Raw genomic sequence first — 7,129 nt, 5'->3', positions numbered from 1 at the left:
TGCAAATTTTAGTTTACAAGTTTATGTTTTATTTTGAACTCCAGGACACTACATGTGTCTTGGACGACCTCGTGTGTAGGAAGTGTCTCCAGCTGCTTTGGCTCAAGCTTAGGATTTCTGAGCTTGAGAGGCAGCTGGAGTCACTGCAGAGCATTAGGGACCAGGAGATTTTCCTGGATCCTACTTTCACAGAGGTGGTCACCCCACAGGCAGGAAGAGTCCAGGATACTAGGTGGGTGGCCATCCGGAAGACTTATTTATTTTCTTCTTTAAACCTCAGACAGCCTGTTTATACTCATTTCTTTGCGTTATAATTGGAAAGTGGTGAACAAGGATTCACCAAGGGGGAGCACAAAACATAGTGTGTTAAAAAAAATTAAACTCTGTTAAATAAGACCAGGTTAAGACAGTAAAAGACCCCTAGACACCTTTCATACCTGGTTGCAATGCACACTTGCTGCAGTCCAGGTGTGAGTTGAACAGTGGGAATCACCCAAACCCCTCATCACGTGGCCATAACAATACCACACAAAAGGCTGGTTAACAAAATTGAAGCTCATAGAAAAGGTGGGGGGGGGGGGGGGGGGAGGGGTGGTCAGTGTCTGATTGGATAAAAAAATTGGCTTAAGTACAGAAAACAGCATGTCACGGTGAGTGGTTGTTTTTCAGACTGCAGGATGGTGGACGTGGTAGACATGGAACAGTTTTAGGACCACTGCAATTTTGCTATATATAAATGACTTGGAATTTGGATTACAGGGTAGAATTTCAAAATTTGCCACATATACAAAACTTGGAGGAGTGCCAAACAGTGAGGATGACATGCACTGCCTACAACAGGACATTGATATGCTAGCAGAATGGGCAGACAGGTGGCAGCTGGAATTTAACACAGACAAGTGTGAGGTGATGTAATTTGGTGGAAGGGATGGGTGAGGCAATATATACTAAATGGCACAGTTGTAAACAGAGGGATCTGGGGGTGCATTGATCTTTGAAGTTGGCAGGATATATTGAGAGCACGGTTAGCAAAGCAAGTGGGATCTTGGGCTTCATAAATGGAGGTATTGAGTACAAAAGCAGGTGAGTTAAGCTGAACCTTTATAAAGCTCTGGTTCAGCCCCAATGAGTGTTGAGAGTGTTGCATCCAGTTCTGGTCACCACACTTTAGGAAGGATGTGAGGGTCCTTGAGAGTGCAGAGAAAATTTACCAGAATGGTTCCAGGGATGGGGGATTTTAGTTCCAAGGTTAGGTTGGAAAAGCTGGGGTTGTTCTCCTTAGAACAAAGGAGATTGAGGGGAGGTTTAATAGTGGTGTACAAGATTATGACAGACTGAGATAAGTTAGACAAGGAAAAACTGTTCCCATTAACTGATGTACAAGGACCAAGAGACACAGATTGAAGGTTCTGGGCAAGAGATGCAGGGGTAATGTGAGGAAGAACTTTTTTACGCAGCGAGTGATAATGAACTGGAACTCGCTGCCCATGAGGGTGGTGGAAGCTGAGACAATCAATGATTTCAAAAGGAAATTAGCTGGGCACTTGGAGGGCTAAGGGGTTCGAGCGAGGGAGGTGACAGACTGGATTGCTCCATGGAGAGCCAGCATGGACTCGATGGCTGAATGGCCTTCTTCGATGCTGTAAAAGGTTCTGCAACTATGTTTCTATGACATTAAAAAATTACCAATGCCATTCTACCTAATCAAGGGTGAGAGTTTTAGTTTATTTTAAAGGTGATTAGCTGCCGTTGATCTTGTGAAGTAAATTGGTTAGTTGGTTAGTTAGCACTCGATGAACTGCTTTGTCTGTGCTGGGACGAGGGAGCAGTACCACAGGACATGCGCGATGCCAATATCATCGCCCTCTATAAGAACAAGGGTGATCGCGGTGACTGCAACAACTATCGTGGAATCTCCCTGCTCAGCATAGTGGGGAAAGTCTTTGCTCGTGTCGTTTTAAACAGACTCCAGAAGCTGGCTGAACGTGTCTACCCTGAGGCACAGTGCGACTTTCGAGCAGAGAGATCCACCATTGACATGCTGTTCTCTCTTCACCAGCTACAGAAGAAATGTCGCGAACAATAGATGCCCCTCTATGTTGCTTTCATAGATCTCACCAAAGCCTTTGACCTTGTCAGCAGACGTGGTCTCTTCAGACTACTAGCAAAGATTGGATGTCCACCAAAGCTACTAAATATCATCACCACATTCCATGACAATATGAAAGGCACAATTCAGCATAGCGGTGCCTCATCAGACCCCTTTCCTATCCTGAGTAGCGTGAAACAGGGCTGTGTTCTCGCACCTACACTGTTTGGGATCTTCTTCTCACTGCTGCTCTCACATGTGTTCAATTCTTCAGAAGAAGGAATTTTCCTCCACACAAGATCAGGTGGCGGGTTGTTCAACCTTGCCCGTCTTAGAGCAAAGACCAAAGTATGGAAAGTCCTCATTTGGGAACTCCTCTTTGCTGACGATGCTGCATTAACATCCCACACAGAAGAGTGTCTGCAGAGACTCATCGACAGGATTGCGGCTGCCTGCAACGAATTTGGCCTAACCATCAGCCTCAAGAAAATGAACATCATGGGACAGGACATCAGAAATGCTCCATCCATCAATATTGGCGACCACGCTCTGGAAGTGGTTCAAGAATTCACCTGCCTAGGCTCAACTATCACCAGTAACCTATCTCTTGATGCAGAAATCAACAAGCGCATGGGAAAGGTGTCCACTGCTATGTCCAGTCTGGCCAAGAGGGTGTGGAAAAATGGCGCACTGACACGGAACACAAAAGTCCGACTGTTTCAAGCCTGTGTCCTTAGTACCTTGCTCTACGGCAGCGAAGCCTGGACAACGTATGTCAGCCAAGAGCGACGTCTCAACTCATTCCATCTTCGCTGCCTCCAGAGAATCCTTGGCATCAGGTGGCAGAACCGTATCTCCAACGCAGAAGTTCTCGAGGCAGCCAACATCCCCAGCATAAACACCCTACTGAGCCAGCGGTCCTTGAGATGGCTTGGCCATGTGAACTGCATGGAAGATGGCAGGATCCCCAAGGACACAGTGTACAGCGAGCTCATCACTGGTATCAGATCCACTGGCCATCCATGTCTCCGCTTTAAAGACGTCTGCAAACGCGACATGAAGTCCTGTGACATTGACCACAAGTCGTGGGAGTCAGTTGCCAGTGATCGCCAGAGTTGGCGGACAGCCATAAAGGCGGGGCTAAAGAGTGGCGAGTCGAAGAGACTTAGCAGTTGGCAGGAAAAAAGACAGAAGTGCAAGGAGAGAGACAACTGTGTAACAGCCCCGACAACCAATTTTATCTGCAGCCCCTGTGGAAGAGTCTGTCACTCTAGAATTGGCCTTTATAGCCACTCCAGGCGCTGCTTCACAAACCACTGACCACCTCCAGGCGCTTACCCATTGTCTCTCGAGACAAGGAGGCCAAAGAAGAAGAAGATGGTTTGTTAGTTAATTAGTTAGTTGGGAGGGTTGCTTGGTGTCTTCTGTAATTCCAGGGCTGGGACTTGGGTGGGTGCTTGAGTTGCCAGGACTGGGAGTCAGGCTCTGAGGGGACAGGACTGGTAGTTGGGCTCCAAGGGGCTGGAGAGCCAGGGTGCGGGGTTTATTGCTGAGCCAGGCTCTTATTGAGGGGTTTAGTTATTGAGACGAATGGTTGGCTTTTTGACCAGAAGAAACCAAGATTGGTTTGATGAAAATTACATGGAAATCCAAGAAATTTTTCAAAAGAAGCACTCCTGCCCTGATGACCAGGCTACAAGAATTGCATATAGGAAAGCCTGTAGCACTCTGCAAACCAACCTATGAATCATTCAAAACAACTGGTGGACAGTGCTTGCTGAGAGGATACAAATGTACGCAGATATAGAAGATATGAGATCCTTCTACGAAGCCTTGAGATCTGTATATGGACCTTCCCATCAGATGCAGGCACCACTACAATGTTTGGATGGCACGGGCCTAATCATAGATAAAGATTCCACCTGCACTGTTGGTCAGAACACTTTGAAAACCTATTCAGTGACCAGCGGATGGTGCAGGAGACGTCCATCATAAAGATCTCCCAGAGGGAAGTGAAGTTGAGCTGGATGAACCACCAACCCGTGAAGAAATCAAGACCACTATCGCACAATTAAAAATTACACAAAGCTCCCGGAATACATGGGATTCCAGCCGAGGTCTATAAACAGGGAGAAGATATGATTCTTGATAGGCTTACAGATCTGTTTACAGCATGCTGGGAGAAAGGGACAATGTCTTAGGACCTTCGAGATGCTGTGACTATCTCCCTCTACAAAACAAGGGAGAGAAATCTGACTGTTCAAACTACAGAGGTATCACCCTACTCTGCACTGCAGGCAAAATCCTGGCCTGAGTGCTGCTAAATAGACTTGTTCTGACAATAATCCTGAAGAATGCCTCCCTGACAATCAGTGCACATTCAGATCCAATAGGGGAACTACAGACATAATTTTTGTACTGAAGTGGCACAGTGGCGCAGTGGTTAGCACCGCAGCCTCACAGCTCCAGCGACCTGGGTTCAATTCTGAGTACTGCCTGTGCGGAATTTGCAAGTTCTCCCTGTGACTATGTGGGTTTTCGCCAGGTGCTCCGGTTTTCTCCCACAGCCAAAGACTTGCAGGTGATAGGTAAATTGGCCATTGTAAATTGCCCCTAGTATAGGTAGGTGGTAGGGAATATGGGATTACTGTAGGGTTAGTATAAATGGGTGGTTGTTGGTTGGCACAGACTTGGTGGGCCGAAGGGCTTGTTTCAGTGCTGTATCTCTAAATCAAAATAAATAAAGACAGATCCAGGAGATGTGTAGAGAACAAAACATGTGCCTGTACACTACTTCTGTAGCTTTCACCAAGGTGTTTGATACAGTCAGCCAGGACAAACTTTGGGAGATGCTATCTAGATTGGGGTGTCCTCCAAGGTTCCTCATCATCCTCCGTCTACTGCACAAAGGTCAGGAAGGTCATGTCAAGCAGAATGGAGCCCTGTCAGACAGCTTCCCCCATCTCCAATGGTGTTAAGCAAGAATGTGTTCTGGTACCGACCCTTTTCTCTATTTTCTTCAGTATGATGCTTCAAGAGGCAAATACAAATTCCAAACAGATGAAAGTCTCTTCACCCTGCAACGACTACTGGCACATACAGAAGAGCTTCTATTTGCTGGTGATTGCATCCTCCTGGCACATACAGAGGAGGTAATGCAGCTCATTGTAAACTGTTTCTGTGAGGCAGAAAATGCGTTTGGTCTTACTATTAGCATAAAGAAAACAGAAATGCTGTACCAACTACAGCCCCGAGGAAATTACAATCCAAGGCAAATCAGCACTGACAACAGCAACCTCAATGCAGTAGAACAGTTTACTGATCTAGGTAGCATTATCTCAAATGATGCCACCGTCAATAAGGATATAGACAATCAACTGTCCAAGACCAGCAGCTCCTTTGGCCGCCTCCCAAAGTGTATCTGGTGACAGCATTGAATATTCAAATATACAAAATTCAAGTCTCCAGAGCCGTTGTCATCAGCACCCTCATGTATGGGTCAGAATCATGGGTTCTGTACAGAAAACAAATGCGACTGCTGGAGAGCTTCCATCAATACTGTCTTTGTTCCATCATGAACATCAAATGGCAGGACTACGTCACAAACAATGAAGTCCTCAACAGAGCCAACCTGCGCAGCATTGAATGCATTCTCTTACAATGCTAATTGTGCTGGGCAGGACCTGTGTCACCCATGGAGGATTCCAGAAATCCAAAAGCAGTGCTTCATGGTGAACTATGCTCCAGTAAGTGAGATTGAGGTGCACCTCGCAAATGCTTCAAAGACCAGTTGAAAAGACAGTTCTCTCTGACTGACGAGTGGGAGCAGGAAGCTGCGAAGAGAGACAGCTGGCGCACAACAACCAGGAAAGCAACCTACAAGTTAAAAACAAAGAGAAGTGAAGCCGCTGAAGAAAGGCGCAGACAATGGAAGGAATCTGCTTATACCGGAGACCCTCCAAACCAGGAGTTCTTGAGCCCCCACTGCTCAAGAGCCTGCAGATCAAGAATTGGCCTCTTCAGTCACCAACGATCATGTCAACTCCCACAGAGACAAGTCTTCCTGTGATCTTCACCTGCGACGAATCTGTCATCATCATCAGTTAGTTAGGATAAATGCTACATCTAAATATATCAGGTTCTGTGTTTTGCAGGTGTTTACAGACAGGTGCCAGCCAGTCAATTCCGAATCAGGAAATCTTTAGTTCATATAAAGGCAGAAAGTGCTGGAAATACTCAGCAGGTCTGGCAGCATCTGTAGAGAGAGAAACGGAGTTAATGTTTCAGGTCGATGACCTTTCATCAGATTTTTTAGAACATTACAGCGCAGTACAGGCCCTTCGGCCCTCGATGTTGCGCCGACCTGTGAAACCATCTGACCTACACTATTCCATTTTCATCCATATGTCTATCCAATGACCACTTAAATGCCCTTAAAGTTGGCGAATCTACTACTGCTGCACGCAGGGCATTCCACGCCCTTACTACTCTCTGAGTAAAGAAACTACCTCTGACATCTATCCTATATCTATCACCCCTCAACTTGAAGCTATGTCCCCTCGTGTTTGCCATCACCATCCGAGGAAAAAGACGCTCACTATCCACCCTATCTAACCCTCTGATTATCTTATATGCCTCTATTAAGTCACCTCTCCTCCTCCTTCTCTCCAACGAAAACAACCTCAAGTCCCTCAGCCTTTCCTCGTAAGACCTTCCCTCCATACCAGGCAACATCCTAGTAAATCTCCTCTGCACCCTTTCCATAGCTTCCACATCCTTCCTATAATGCGGTGACCAGAATTGCACGCAGTACTCCAGGTGCGGTCTCACCAGAGTTTTGTACAGCTGCAGCATGACCTCGTGGCTCCGAAACTCGATCCCCCTACTAATAAAAGCTAACACACCATATGCCTTCTTAACAGCCCTATTAACCTGGGTAGCAACCTTCAGGGATTTATGCACCTGGACACCAAGATCTCTCTGTTCATCTACACTACCAAGAATCTTCCCATTAGCCCAGTACTCTGCATTCCTGTTACT

Source organism: Heterodontus francisci, chromosome 23 (assembly GCF_036365525.1).
Source record: "Heterodontus francisci isolate sHetFra1 chromosome 23, sHetFra1.hap1, whole genome shotgun sequence".
NCBI lineage: Eukaryota > Metazoa > Chordata > Chondrichthyes > Heterodontiformes > Heterodontidae > Heterodontus > Heterodontus francisci.
The sequence above is the reverse complement of the archived record's forward strand: the minus strand, read 5'-3'. Positions refer to the sequence as shown.